At 43.2% G+C, this 16,278-nt stretch overlaps 1 long non-coding RNA gene across 4 annotated transcripts in view; it reads right to left on the bottom strand.

The window, feature by feature from the left end:
- LOC142814606 (uncharacterized) overlaps positions 1-16,278 on the bottom strand; it is a 402,191-nt gene that overhangs the window by 269,110 nt on the left and 116,803 nt on the right. For all 4 annotated transcript variants that reach the window (XR_012894969.1, XR_012894967.1, XR_012894968.1 and 1 more), the window contains one exon: positions 7,256-7,341. This is a non-coding gene — a long non-coding RNA (uncharacterized LOC142814606). The remainder of the gene's footprint in view (positions 1-7,255; positions 7,342-16,278) is intronic.

The raw sequence follows: 16,278 nt of genomic DNA on the forward strand, positions 1-16,278 counted from the left end.
TATGTGGTCAATGTGGTCACTCTATTTGAAATCGCGAGAGATGATGACATCCAGATACTTGTGAGACTACCAGAGCTTCGTAATCAAAACAGTATGCGTCTCTCATAATCATATGGTGGTTTTGGGACGTTAAACCCCACAAATCAATCAATCAATCAAAACAGTAAGGAAACGCTGTAGGGCGCTTGTTGCGACTAATTGTAGTTGCGACGGTTTTCTTTTTGTTTATGGCCATTTGCCAGTCTTTGCACCATATTTGAATTAGGTCCAAAGATTTGTGTAATGTTATTTGGTCTTGGGGTGTGGTATATTCGTGGTATATAATACAATCATCAGCAAAGAGCCTTATTTTAACGGATATGTCCTGTACGATGTCATCTATGTATACCAGAAAAAATAGAGGACCAAGAACGGAGCCTTGCGGGATTCCCGAGATGACTGGAATGGCACGTAAAGTTTCGTTGTCAATGGTTACGACTTGTCTACATGAGAGATAGGCTTCTATCCAAGCTAGTAATGTGGTTTTCTTGAGTATTGGTTCTAACTTCAATAACAATTTTCGATGTGAGACTTGGTCGAATGCCTTGTCGAAGTCGAGAATTATAATGTCGACCTGATTATGTCTGTCTAGGGCCGCTGCTAAGTCGGGGACAGTTTCGATAAGCTGGGTGACTGTAGAGTAACCACGGCGAAAGCCATGTTGGAAGAAACCAATGAAGCTTTTGTTTTCAAGGAAACTGAATATATGTTTAAAAATTATGTGCTCTATAGTACCTTCGCACATGTGCATAATAAGAAAATTGGTTTATATGATGAAGAAGTTGATGGCGCGTTTTTTTCTCAGGGATTTGCGTGATTTGCGCGTACTTCCAGTCGCATGTAAGATCCGCATTAGACAGGAATTTCTCGAACAACAGACATAGGTACTTAGAACACCATTCAGCATATCGATTTAAAAATGCATTTGAAATATCGTCTATGCCCGGCGATTTCTCGTCATCTAATTTTAACAGTAATGCTAGTATGCCTTTTTCAGATATAGACACATTATCAATAGGTTCACTATAATCAAATTTGCTGAATTCCAGCGCGCGGACATCGTCGACGACAAACACAGAACCAAAATAAGCATTAAGCGCTTCGGCAATTACTTCGTTATGCGTAACAGGGACACCATCGACCAATACAGTAGGCAGATTTTTCTTCTTTGGAGAATTCTGTCACCAAAATTTTTCTGTCGAAGTTTTAAAAAAGTCTGTAAGACGAACATGTTCGTAAAAATCTTTGGCCTTTTTAATGCTGTTCTTTAGTGGTTCGCGTAACTCCGATATCGTATGTGAACCACTTGAGCATGGATACCGCCTGTACTGCCTTCTCGCTTTGTTTACCTTACGTTGGTGGCGTGCAATCTCTTTCGTCATCCATGGGTTGTGTGTACGCTGCAAGCGTCATTTGAGTGGGACAAACTTTTGCACACAAGTCAAAACCGAGTTTTTAAAAAAGTACCACATATGTTCAACAGTAGGGGCATCTGATTCGTAAAATGAGTTAAACAAAGAGAAAGAACTATCTAGAACACCCAAAATATTCTCATGGGGGTCACAATATCAACATTACCAGCACGAGAAAACACCGGAACAATACACTCTTTCTTCGCCAGCCTTGATCGGAATTTTCCTTCGAGAGTCAAGTAAAGGAGCATGTGGTCTGAGACACCTTTGAATATGTCCACTCTCGAGGCATGAGCAACACGGAAGCAAGGAAGGAAGTACAAAAGGGAGAAGGCAGGAAGGTTAATCAGAAAGACATCCGGTTGGCTACCCTACACTGGGAGATTTGGGAAGGGGATAAGAAAGATGAGAAACAGGGCAGAGAAGGAAAAGAAAAAAAAAGAGAGACTGACAGTAATTTCACCGCAGCGTGTAGAAGTTCCTATCAAATCAGATTCAAGAACACTGTCGCTAATAATAAAGAGATACAAAATTGATTTGCTGTCGTAGCCACCCCTAGTACGCGAAATTTTCACTAGATGGCGCTCGCATCACTCGCTCCGTTCCAAATGTTTTGTTAAACAGACAGACAGACAGACAGACAGACAGACAGACAGACAGACAGACAGACAGACAGACAGACAGACAGACAGACAGACAGACAGACAGACAGACAGACAGACACGGGCGGATGGGCACCTCACCACGCTCATGATCATTCACTCCGTGGATATTCTGTGATCTTTTTAAGGTAGCAGTACCGCAAAAATATATGTGACGCATTCCCAGGCGCCATAGAACTCCTTTCAAGGTTCTCGAAATTCGTGTTATTATTTAGAGCAACCGTCTTAATATATATCAAATTCGTGTCAATACTTCTTTAAGCTATAAGTTTGCGTTCCCCTCCGCGATACACTGAGAGACTTTCGAAATACAAAAAATATCGATTTCTCCGAGCGAGTAACAATGACTGCAAATGATGACGTCATAGGTCATTATCTGATGACCTCATTACATGCATTTCTGATGGAGGCGGAAGGGTTGTAGGCCCGTGTGCTCAGATTTGGGTGCACGTTAAAGAACCCCAGATGGCCAAAATTTGCCGAGCCCTCCACTACGCCGTCTCTCATAATCATATGGCGGTTTTCGGACGTTAACAGCCACATATCAATCAAAAACTCATCACGTGACATCATCGCTTGGTCAAAGATGGGCCGATCACATAGCAGTGACCATCTAAGGCTGCTGTTTCGAATTCACAAGACCGCAAATGGTTTTTAGAGTGCATTTAAGAATAAATCAGCGCTACTTTAGGGGCAGAAAGGTTTGGAGAAAAAGGGGGGTCGGGATAGGAGAACCAAGAATCAACAATATCGACGTTGACGGAGAAGACGGCGTCTTTTATATATAAGTGGGCATTCAGCCATATGACGAATGTGATGTGGTCCATAAACACAGCCCGAGTGCAATTTATTTATTACTGGATAGAACCCCGTTATGATGGTAGATATTTAAATATCGAAAGAGGAAAGGCAACTGTAGGTGATCGGAATGTTCTATTTAAGTGTCTTTAATGACGCTCGATTTTTTTTTCATTTGGTTAACCTGTGGTTCATTTGGGCAGATTTTATAGGTTTGCGGTTATAGGTTTTATAGGTTAGTGCGTAGGCAGGATAGCCGCTGGTCATTAAAGATAACTACTGGATTCCCAGAGAAGGCAAGCGGGTTAGGGGGAGACAGAAAGTTAGGTGGGCAGATGAGATCATGAAGTTTGCGGGTATTAAATGGCAGCAGCAAGCACAGAGCCGAGTTGACTGGTGGATCATGGGAGAGGCCTTTGTCCTGCAGTGGACATAGTCAGGCTGACGATGATGATATAGGTTTACTTATGGCCGCTAACTTGCATAACTTCAGTGTACATGCACATTCCCCAAGGACTGGCTTGTTTACCGTCGTCCACTTCTATGTAGCCACTGATTACAGAAGACTGTTCTGTAGGGAGTACGTGTCACCTTGATGACACTATACTAACACCTTTTTCTTGTGATTTAGCAGAATTATTTGAAACCCAACGGTATGCTATTACGCTTCATAGGCTTACGTTTTCTTATTTTTATTTTCTAATCGTTCAAAGTGCCGAGGTAAATGTTGCAGGAGTTTCTTGCAGGTGCCTTTCGCGGTGTTTTCTTCGATCTCAGCTAGATTACTTTGATTGATCGCTCATGAAACTGAGATGCTCATTATACGTATGTAATCTGCAGAACTATTTCCCTAAATATAATCTTTTGCTAAAGAAACAAATATTACCAGGTCCAGTTTCAAATCTATATTTTTAGTCGTCGTTCCTCTGTGCGCTGCTTAATAATTCATTTTAGATAACATTGACTGTACACAGTTAAAAAAAATGGGTATACCTCACTTCACAGCAGGCTTTTCTGTCTATATTATCTTGTACTGATACTGTTGCGAGACAGAATACTCCGATATACAGAAGGCGGGCGTCAGATAATCAGGAGGAGTTCACGGACGCTATCACACGACTTCTTGGATGGCATGATCAATCTGTTGTGGTTCCCAATCAAGCAGGGGCCCGTTCGATTCCCCGTCTTCCTAATTTAATGTCGGCCGGAAAAACTCGCTCAGCCGATACCCTTTCTTGCCTCGCCTTCCCCGAATGAACTGCGCAACGCGAAGAGGGGCGCAGGGGACACGCCTAATTAAAAACCGGGGTCCTACAGTCCGGGAGTTCATCAATCTTTCGGACGGCTAGGCGTACTACACTGTTCACTCGAAACCGTAGCCGAAATGAATCCGAGCCCGTGCAGCCGTTGTGGCATGGTTACCCGCCCATCAAGGAAGCAGTGACCTCTCGTGAATTGTGCCCCGGTTGAGTTGAAAATTTTGATATATTCGTAAATTTATTTTGCACCAGCGCCTGATTGTTAGAGCGACGGTAAGGCAGCGATTCACAGCTGCGCACGGGCATGGAGCCAAACCGACCTTTCCTGTGAGCAGTTTCCAGTTTCCATATAAGAGGCAAGAGTGACTATAGAGTGACAGCTAGCATTCAGGCCGAATATATCAGACAGCCTTCCTTAATGTTCCACCGTCTCTGTACTCTTATTAGTCGAACACATTTGGCACATACAGTATTCGTCTCAGCTTGGAAAATGAAGTGTTTGCGACGTGTGAATATTCTTCGTGCGCGTGAACATTGATAAAGCCGAGATTTTGTGATCTAAACAAGAACGTAACGATCCTGAAAACAACAACAACAACAACAACAACAACAACAACAACAACAACAACAACAACAACAACAACAACAACAACAACAACAACAACAACAACAACAACAACAACAACAACAACAAGAAAACGGAGTGCAAGCTATATAGGAAAAGTATAGGTATGTGTAGTCAGCGCCTATGACACGAGCCAAGTGCTTCTTCTCTATACACAGCTTTTATGGCGTTGACGGGCTTTATGGGAGCTGTTGATTCGCAGATTACAATCAAAACACGCTGCGTAGCAGCTCTCCCTGGTCATTGAACTTCTACCTTCCAGTCTCAAAGCTTTTTCGCATGAATGTCTAGTATGTGCATGCCACGGGCTCCCTAAACTTAATAAGTATGAGTTAATAGCAGTGCATTTATCCTCACATATCTGTTTCGCAGCATCCAATTTAACCTCTCTGTAAGAGCATGGTCAGAATGTGATTACGGGAAATTAGAGTTGTAACATATCTTATAAAATTCAAGTAGCAATGTAGAAAACCCCTCTCGTTGAAGCATTTGTCACAACAACAAGTTGTACATTTTACGCTAGCTACTTAAATTTATAGACAAGAATATCTCTCGGTTAGTTTTCCAACACCTTAATAGATGTGGCTGGTTCACGCTTGTCATGACTCCGCTACACATGCACAGTAATGAATTAATCAATGCCCATTTGCCGATAATTATCGGTATGAATTAAATAAATTTCTGGCAGTAACGATTAAACAGTGCAAGTAACCAACAGGTAGCCCAACTCCAACCGATGTTCGTGAATTTCGTCTATGAAAGATCCATGCTCTCCATGATCAAGCGCTCACTTTTTTGTTAAAGGTGACTGCGCGTATCTGGTGTGCTCATTGACCAGCCAAAACAAAGATTGAGGCTGCGTCCGCACAGACGAGTGTATTTTGACCGTTCTCTTATGTTCGCGCCGCCAACACCACTCAATATAAGCATAGGCTTGCACGCCAACATCCTGCACCTTTGGAGTTGAACATATGAACTACGTCGGTAGATGCAGCCACGCGACCAAGTAACACAGAAGTGACCAAGCGACCTAAAATGGTGTGATTATTTGTGTCCAAAGGCTTTGCGACAGGCTTGGCTTCGCACTTTCAGCGAACCGTATACATATGTGTCAATGAGCACTGGCAAAAAGGTGGTGTAGAACTACAAACGTGCAAGCAGGCAATATTTTGGATAACTTGCTATAAGCGTCAGAGTGCTGAGTGCTCAAGAAGTCTAAGATTTCAACGTCCAAAGGAACACAACTTTCGGACATATAGTTGTGAAACATCGCTAGTATACTATACGGACCAGTTGTCCAAAACTGATCATCCCGGAAGCACGTCCCTGGCAAACAACAAAAATCGATACGAGTAAGACGTAACCCGTGGAAACGCGAAATGGGAATCTGCGATGAAGAGGGGGTACACTTGACACGAGAGAAGAAACAAGCGAGCAGGGACCGATCTAATGAGTTCCGCTGTACCCTCCTCTGATGTGCCCTGAACTAACGTGCCTGCATTTAGAAGCACTTATGCTGGAAGACAAGAAAAAAAGGCGACGACGACGAACGAGAAAAAAGAGAGGGAGAGGGTGAAAGCATGCTTCTCCCTATTTCCGACGAGTGCAAATGTTCTTTTAATTGGACAGCGCCCCTTGGTGATGACAATTGCACGGATGTGAGTGGAGCAGATAATGGGCGGCGCTTTGCTTTAAGATCACAAATGATGCCACAGAAAAAGGCCGTTTCGCGCGAATGACCGTTTCGTCCAAATGGACCTCGGCGCCTCGTCTCTTGCGCGAAGCCCGTTTTTTATTGTTTTTTTTTCTGTATTTTTTTCGGTGCTCGTCACGATGCATATACCATACAGCGCCAGTTTGAGCCGATTTGTAGCGAAGTTCACTGAAGAAGTCACAAAGCGCTAGCCACGTCGTCCTAAACGTGTTTAAACCTGTCGAAAGACCGAGGGCCAAGAAGTGAGAACAAAATCGCTTGTTTGCGTCTCTTTACTTCGACCCGTGAGTTTGTGCGCTGGTAATGCCCATAAAGAACAAAACACCCATTTATACCAGCCAGCAAGCCCTCCTCTTGAGAACATTGTCACGGGGGTGAGAGAATGAATAAAAAAATATATTTACAAAATATACAGGGAGAGTCAGAGGCAGCTGCAGCCAAGATGGAGGAACAACAGCAACAACACGAGCACGATCGCATTTGTCGTCTTCGTCGTCTACTTGATGCTCTCTGGTTGCCGATGTCGTGTAACAATATAAGAGGTCGTCTAAGTGTTGCGCCAAGCTTCGCATTGTACAAGCTCTGTAGTTTTGTAAAGGGTTGTTTGGCATCTAAATATGTAGACGTCCAACTAAAGCTCCATTATCTGGTTGATCACTTCGTGGAAGTCTATAACAAGTGTTGATGCTCATACGTATGTATACTGTACGAACCAGTGCATACTGTGTTTGCGATTCAGTACTTACCACATCGATGGTTAACAGTCACCAGTATCTCGGCCAATCAGCATTACCATCGTGATGATAAGTGCTTGTTGTGGACTTTCATCGACCTATATAAAATGAGAAACATCTTGGTCAAGTCAGGCACACAATTTATTATGTAAACAGAAATGGAAACATAAATGGGCACACACGGCAAGAACGACATCGTAGTAGTTTTTAATGGATAACAGCACATCCGATCAACGTGTTCCGATTAATTTAGGCGCCCTTATAAGATTGTAAGGTGACAAATATACAACGAGCGTGCTCGAGATATACCATATCTTACTGTGCACATCAATGGTTAATGTGGAAAACTTAGCCTAGTTTTATTTGAGAATATTATGTGTTATGTTTTCATTTCCTGTGGACTGCTTTTGTTAACTGTAGATTAGAGGTTCGTCATTCATAACAGAACATTTTGGCACCATAGCACCGTTCTTCAGTGATATGCAAGTTTCAGTGACGTCATCAACTGACCTATATGTGGTTACTTATTATTGAATGAAGTATGGACATATACAACATGGAAGTGAAGTGTGTGCATCTATTCTATATGAACCTTTCTTTACGCCATAATGGACTAAGGGCGCATATACCTGGAGGTTTTTCCGAAACAAGGACGTTTCTTCTTCCTCCCTCTCTCTATTTCTGCTTTCTCGTTTCTCACTAACAATTTTCCTTTTTTCGTTGCAGGATACGCCAACCAAGTTCAGCCTCGTTAACCTCGTTGTCAACCAGACTATAACAAAACATATATACGGCAACCAAATGTTAAAGGAGACTAGTATTTAAAAATTAATAATATAACCTTGGAACAAATGTTCTTGATTGCAAGGGTCTACGTCATATGTTTATATGATTGTAAATAGTCGCACAAAGTACACTTAATGTTTTTCATGAACTTTGTTATGTTTGCACGAAACGTTGTTTTTGTATTGTTGTTTACTGTTTTAACCACAACATCAGCCTGTGTTCGTTAAATTAAAATGTGTCCCAGTGCCTTGCTTATTTGCTATTAGCTACCCTGTGTGTGAGGTGTTCAAGTTCCTTTCAATCTGCTAACTGACGCTTTCCTTTCATAATCATTCTCTCTGCCCAGACGCAAAATCAATTCAGTTTATTTATGGTGACTCCAGATTACGCTATTAGTTACACAGCGACCAGTGGCACCTATATATTACGCGTTAATATACTCATCTGTCCTCAGAAATCAGATCTAGCGATCATGACCATGGGTGGCGTAGGTAGTTTTTATGATTTCATTTTAGATAAAATAAATTTCCGCTAAACTGATGTGGTATAGTTCGCGTGACATGGCCATAACAAGAAATCTGCCGCTTCGTTACACTTGATTGAAACAACATTCGTGATAGATCTTTTTTATGACCAAAATATTCGCCTCTCTTAGCAGCTCGTGGAATTCTCGAAATTTTATACGCTTGACAGTCCATGACTAAACCAATGTACCTTCGTTCTTTCATATTTCCGCAAGCTCTACTACACAGATTCACACATTAATACCACGGGATATAACAGGGCAATTTACCATTTTTGTATTTAAGGGAACAGGAGCAAATAACATAATTTTTCGTGTTTGGAAAATGACCAATCTTCTCACTTTTTTTGTGTTAGCCCCGGAATAGAGAAACATCTTTAGTTTCGCATGCGTCTTGCTATTGCAGCCTGCATATTGCAAAATAGTTCGTTTGTTTGACCTTTTTTTTTTCTATGCAACCTACCAATAGATAAGACCTATAAATCAAGTGGGCATATTGTGTTCAATCTAGGTATGATGATAGAGCACATTATTGTCCGAATACTTTCTGAAACTCAAGGCGATGTGGCCTGCGAACATTCGCGCTATAAGACAAACCACTCTCGGCAAGGGGCAGTGAGAGAAGACAAGTGCTAGAACAACGGGGCGCCTTTTGAAACACTCATTAATTTAACAGCATGCTTCGCATTTACAGCGTATCATGGACCTTCCACTATTATTTTATCGGCAGTGTACTACCGATTCTCACATATATATGTAAAGAAGTCACCAATAATTTCAGATTCCTCAGTTGTATACGTGGGTGTGATGCGAAATATTATGGAAGGAAAAACTGGCATAAAGCAATGCAACATTGTCTTTAAGAGTTGAACGCGATAGGGATACCGCGTCCCTAGTGTGTACTTCAAACACTTAGTGCATGAAATATTTTCGAACTTGCTAAGCATCCACTACTGAGCCTTAAAGGAAATACGCACAGTAACGTGTGTGCTTTTGTAGTGGACGACCCGCTTTAAACCATGGATAAATTATAATAATCGCATGTTCTGATGCCCGGTGACAATGTACGCTTGTACAAGCCATCATTGCTGCAATATTTCATGTTGTATTGTGAAGCATTTATGCAGGACATGTGTGTTTTTAAAGCATGAGGATACACTGCATTTCCAAGCAGAGAAACTTTTCACTGTATCCAATTTCAATTTGTTTATTTCAGGCATATACACAATTACAGGCAGACACACAAGCAGAGACGTGATCTGCGCGAAAATATTTTTGCGCATCAGTGTGACATTTCCTTGAAGTACTGAAGGGGCAAGATGATGTACCAGAACATTGAACCATTGTTACGAATGCCAAAGTAATGATCAATAGTCAGCTCAGAGCTGACGGTTCTTCATTCTATATTTCGTGGTATCATTGCATTTTGTAGATTACGCGAAATGTGAACAGTCTAGATATACAAAGAAATAAAAAGATACGCCTGTCTGTGTTCTAGAACACCCACTTGCCATGCAAACAACCCAGGTTCGATTCTCACTCGGACCCGAAGTTTTTCATAATTAATTTTATTTGCATCTTTCTCGATTCTTCGGTCCCACACAAAATGCTGATTTTTCACTCGCAATTTTGGCGCAACGAGCTTTTTAATGCTATCGTGCTAGAATTACCAATGACGTTAATCATAATGGAAGCAAATGTTACGCCTGGAGCAGGTAACAGCGCAGAGAAAAGAGTATATGTACAGATACACAGGATGGGGTCGGAAACGGTATATATACAAGGGCAAATCCAAAATTTTCCTGTACAGGTTTATCAGCGCATGGAAGATAGCAAGTGCATTTCCTGTTTCTATATACTTGATAATTACTTTTTTTTTACATCACTTGCGGAAACAAGCGCGAGAAGCCCCCTTTTCGTAATAATGATGACCGATTGCTGGGCGTGGCTCCAATGCGCTGCTTCTCTACACTTAATAAAATATATACGACCCAAATGCAAAATATCGCCTCGAAGACGGCGCCCCCCGCATAGCAATACATCACGCGCCGCCCAGCGCTCGACGGTCATTTATTACATATTCCTATCGCGCGCAGAAACAGGGATTTGAATATGCTGATAGGGCCGAAGCCACTCGAGTCTCGCTCGCGCCCTAACTATACTAACGCCTAACGCGACTAAATTAAATTTACCTCAGCCTTCCAATAAGCTTTGCAAGGTTGTGCCGGCTACATATATCATGCCTGCCAAGATATACGTACCGGCAGCAGCGCTTCATCTGTTAGACAAAACGAAGTGCTTGCACGTATTTTGAAACAAGTAAGTGGACTCTGACACCGGTAGAGAAGCGACGCGCATTTGCATATTTTTTTATATATTTTCTGGCACCACTTCTATAAATTTTTACAGCCTTTCTTTCTTATGAATACGGTTATGCACACGTGCAATGAGAAACGAGAGGAAAATAAACAAACAAACAAAAAAGATGGTGGAAGAGAATTCATCAGGAAGCTGAAAACACGAGCGGGATTTCCCGAGGTTCCCCGTATACGCGTCACTGGTAATATCGCCGCGTTAGGTATATCGGCGAAATTTATCTCGGCTCCGGCGCAGCTAGGCAATGCGTCACCTGCTGGCGCTTCAGCCTTCGCGGCCGCCTCCGAAAAACTCGGTCGGCCTCCGCGTATAGCAATACGTCAGGTCACGTTTGGCTCCGCGAGATTCAATATTGAAAGAGACAAAAGGCTGCTGCTGCTGCTAGTGCTACTACTGCTGTTGCTGCACGCCGTGGCTGCTGCCTGGAGTTCCAGAGAATCAGAAGCGCGGAGCCGGCCTAAGCATAGAGAGCATGTGTATGTGTGTGGGTATATAGTATATACGGTATTGATATTCGGCACCATCGATCGGCGCACGGCCATTAATCTGCGACTTTCATAAGACGGGCAGCCGATATAGCGCGCGCTGGCGCGGTTCGAGCACGAGTACTACGAAGTAAAGAAAAGAAGAAGTCCAATAAGTAAAACAGTCTGTAAAGGAGACTGTGCGTATGCGCCGCTGAAGCCTATGGCGCACTAACACACGAACGTAGCGAAGAAAACAGGGCGCGCGGTTATATATATACAACCAACCCGAAGAACCAAAGCTGGCGCATGCTCGCCGCATACACCATGGGAGCCCCCTAGCCGCTATGCTACAGCCTTCCTCGTTCGCGGGGCTTGGGGGTCCCACACGCCCTCTATGCAACCCTGCCCTCCTCTGAGCGGCCCAGAGTTCCGTAGCCTCTACACTACACTGCTGCTGCTGCTGCTGCCGCAGCCTACGAGGACCCGCGCTCTCCATTCGATTGAAACGTTGCGCCGCAGCCATTATTCAAAGTCAGGGCCCGATAATCAATCTCCTTTTGTTGCTTCCTCCGGTCTCCTCGTCTCGCGTAGACTACGGTAGAGGGGCGTCGGGGGCGAGACGCGCTCGCCGGCTTTGGATTCGGCAACGACTCGTGCACTGCCCCTCTCTGTGGCTCCATGCAGCTGCCGAGCAGCCCTTTAACCGAGCCACGTTGGCCACCAGCAGACAACTTCGGGGAGGGGGGAGACGACGTCCTCCGGTCAAATGGATTTCTCTCTGCATTCATTACGCTAAGACGGGCCTCTTCCATGCTGCTTTCTTTGCGAGGCACCGATACGTTATGGCGTTGTCCCGGAGTGTATTAGGCGCCTCGCCCATAGCAGTCGCGGAGTGGAGCTGATGAAATGCCTACAGGGCGCAACGGCGTGCTGCTTTCGCGCCAAGGTTTGGAAAGTGTCCGCTTGCTACTTCATCCTTTTAAGAGGGCTCTTTCACGCTGGGGTTGCAGTTCATGCATTTTGTTGTAAATTTGGGAGAATGTTTCAACTCTTAGACATGTGAGAGCAACGCACATTAACATGCGCATAGGCTGGGAAGCGTACGCATTCAAGGCCTTAAATTATCGTGACATTGATGATGCACTTGGTCATTGTCAAGTACTAAAGTCATCGTGTGTTCTTGCATAAGCTAGAGACATGTGTGATTTAAGGCGCAGCCTGTTAGTGAGGTAGTCGCAGGGTGCAAGGCAATATGAAGACTTGCTTCGTCTGCTTCTTTATTTCATCATCCGCTGCTGCACCGTTGCTGTTCTTATTCTTTTTTTTTAATAAATCACTATATATAGATAGTTCGCTAAATCTCACCGGTTGTTTCAATATAAACACGCCTATACTCTTAATCATGTCTCGCTGAATGTGCTAGATATAACCAGGACATCAGACCTTTTTCATCATGTTTCTCTGCTATAAAGATCACTCAACCGCGAACTTATATGTAAGAGTGTGGCTCATGGCTCCTAAATTAAGCGTATATGTGCGTAAAACGCAGTCGCTGGTACACCCAATATTAGTTAAAAATGGCACACCTGTGCGAAAGAAGTGTTCTCATGTAGATTTAAAGGTCGGAATATGTGGGAGACAGCAGCATGCAATATTTCTATGTCTTGTAGAGGGCGTCCGTAGTATTTACAAGTAGATTCAAAGCAAAAGAGATCACGAAAGAAATTTGGTGCTAATTATAATGTTCACGTGAAAGGAATTCATCATTTAAGCAATTATAACGGTTTACTTCGCGGTATTAGAAGTCTCAGATAGTTTGGAAGTTCCTTACACTAGATGTCATATCCAGTCCCCAAGTATTTCGAGATTATTAGCTAAGAATGCGTCCACGCTTCACTTAAATGAACTCTAAAGTTGCAAGGAATGAGGCTAGGCTGAATAACTATAACAATAATAATGTTTTACTGTCCTCCATGTCACCATCACTGATTTTTATTAAACATAAAAATGAAGGCCAAAGTTTTCAGTTTTTTTAAAGTTCGCACCGAGATCTCCGCGCGTGCTTTTTGAATTTCGAAGTTTTTTTTTTCGGTAACTTGGTGACATTAATTGGCTCAATCAGGTTTCGAAAGCTTGGTAGTCTAATTCTTCGGTCACGTAATAGTACAATGTATAAATAATTTTAACTTATTTGGAAATGCGTAGCTTTTAGCGGACGCCGTCACAATCTATGACGTTATAATGATTGGGGCGGAAATTTCAGTGTCACGTCGCCACGCATTTTTTTTTTTCGCGCATTCTCTCGCGACAAATCTAGTAATTTTTTGTAATATAGAACAGTAGTTTATTATTACTCGCAAAATTGTCTTTCAGTATAGCGTTCCTCTCAGACTGGTTGCGACCGCCTCATCGTGCAACTAAGCATACGCACCCCAAGAAGTAAAGGAGGAAAAAGGGTATCGAGGTTGCTCCTTTAAAAAAGTAATTAACTTGCCACACCCATTGCACCACTTTGGGAGTAACTCCAAAGGAGTAACCGTGAGAGCGTGGTTACTCCTCAAAGGAGCAAGAGTTACCGAAAGAAAAATCAGGTTTTAGTCGGCTTAACCAGCCTTTCGAAGTGAGTGCTGGCATTTGATTAGATGTACAATCGATGTGCAAGCATCAAATTCAGAAATAAATTTAGGAAAATTTGCAGCAAACACACTGGATTCAAACTCATGACCTCTCAGTCAGCATGCTTGTATACTAATTACTATACACTACACAACGCTACGGCACCCGGCTGAAAGGAAACAGGCTTGTGTGGGCACTGATGGGTCGTTTGCACAAGGCGCGAACATTCCTGCAGTTACTCCACAAAACGGGTGCTTTACTCCACAAGGAGGAAAGTGCACCTCCTTGCCATGCCGTGTGCAACCTTTTGCGCGCATTCCGTCTTTAGGAGGAGCAAAGAGCCCTTTTTTTGGCGTAACTGCGCAGTTCCTCCACAAAACTTTTTAAAGTGCATACATCAGCAGAAAGTCGCTCGCCTAGGCGACGGCCGCGGCTCCCTTCTACTTCGGAGTCTCGGCGCCGACGCCAGCCGCCTTTCATTGTGCGCCGCAGTGTACACAGCCGCAGAGAGGCTTGCGACATCGCCGAAAATACATGGGGAGCCCGACTCGCCAAGATAAATGACTACAATTCGAAATGAGCGCAATTGGCGTCAACGGTTCCTTTCTGGCAAGCCGCTCCTTCGGGAACGAAAGTCGCTCCTTCACCGAACACAGTGAGAAACGTCACCAAATGAAGTCAAGACTTTCGCCTTTCGTCATTTAAGATGCACGCTTATACTTCCATGTTTTTCTTTATATTACGGTTCCTTTATATACGAGCTTCTAAAAGACTTTCTTAGTAAACTCCGTGTACTTCGAGTGCTCCGTGTACACTGTGCGTCAATCTTGCAGGATTATTGGAGCCAAATCGTGTCTTTCAAAGAAGAAGATGGCGCTTAACAAAGTAAAGGAAGTTTTGGTGAGCCACGGCCAGAGAAGAGGTGCGGCACGCGCCGCACGTGCCGCTCTTTTAATCCGGCCGTGTACGGGTGAGCATGCCTCATGCTGCTGCATGCCCCTCACTGGAATAAGGGCAAATAAAAAAGGTCACGGGTTCGATTATGGCCACGGTGGTCTAATTTCGAGGGAGCTGAAAACGCTTGAAGCCCGTGTATACTGTGTGATGTCAGTGTGCACTAAAGAACACCAGATGATGAAAATTTCTAATTACGTCTGCTATACGGCTTCTCGCATATAATCAAACATCGGTTTTGGGAAGTAAAACTGAGGATAATATTATAAAGGGACTGTGAAAGAGACAGGGATGGATGCAAATGATCATGACCCCAGTACAACGAAGTAATGTACACACTTTGTCATTGCTGTTATTTACACGCAACAAGATATACGGATTCGCGCAACGAACATTCACTCATTACACGTACTGTTTCCGAAGTACATGCTCTACAGACTAAAAGGCTCAGCCTACCGCACTCAAAAATGTCCAACACGAGTTTCAAAGTGTATTAGGCATAGTCGACGCTCCTCCGTAAGCTATACCAATGATGCCAGGATCTGGCAGGTGCCGTCTCGCCGCTAATTAAAAACATATTCGTAAACTGGTCGTGGGATATTCGAGCCCGCAAACCAGACTTGGAAAGTCAATTAACGACTCTTGACAAGGGAGCCCGACGGACTGCAACTATAGCCAGAGGGGTCCAGGAAGTGGTGCTCCACACGCAGTAAACCAAGCGGCCCTATTATATAAAAGTTGTTTCGCTTTCTCCACACGGCAAATGTTTCTGCTCCGGAAAGAGAAGCGCGTCCAAATTACACACCACGTATATAGCGCGTCATTCGCTCAGCCGCATATTGAAACCATGCGTCTAAACCTTGTAGCGAGCGTATACGGTCGACGAATTCATTCTCGTGCAATCATGCCAAGGCATTTTGGAAAGAGTGTGCATACGTCGAGATGAATGTTGTTTGTTCTTTCTTTCTTTCTTTCTTTCTTTCTTTCTTTCTTTCTTTCTTTCTTTCTTTCTTTCTTTCTTTCTTTCTTTCTTTCTTTCTTTCTTTCTTTCTTTCTTTCTTTCTTTCTTTCTTTCTTTCTTTCTTTCTTTCTTTCTCTTTCTTTCTTTCTTTCTTTCTTTCTTTCTTCCTTTCTTCTTTTCTTTCTTTCTTCCTTTCTTTATTTCTTTCTTTTTTCTTTCTTTTTTTCTTTTCTTTCTTTCCTTCTTCCTTTCTTTCTTTCTCTTTCTTTCTTTCTTTCTTTTTCTACTGTGATGAAGAGACATATGGCTACATGTCCTGCTGTGCTGATAACACATTGCTCTGCTACACAGA

This window comes from Rhipicephalus microplus, chromosome 4 (assembly GCF_043290135.1).
Source record: "Rhipicephalus microplus isolate Deutch F79 chromosome 4, USDA_Rmic, whole genome shotgun sequence".
In the NCBI taxonomy this organism is placed as follows: Eukaryota; Metazoa; Arthropoda; class Arachnida; order Ixodida; family Ixodidae; genus Rhipicephalus; species Rhipicephalus microplus.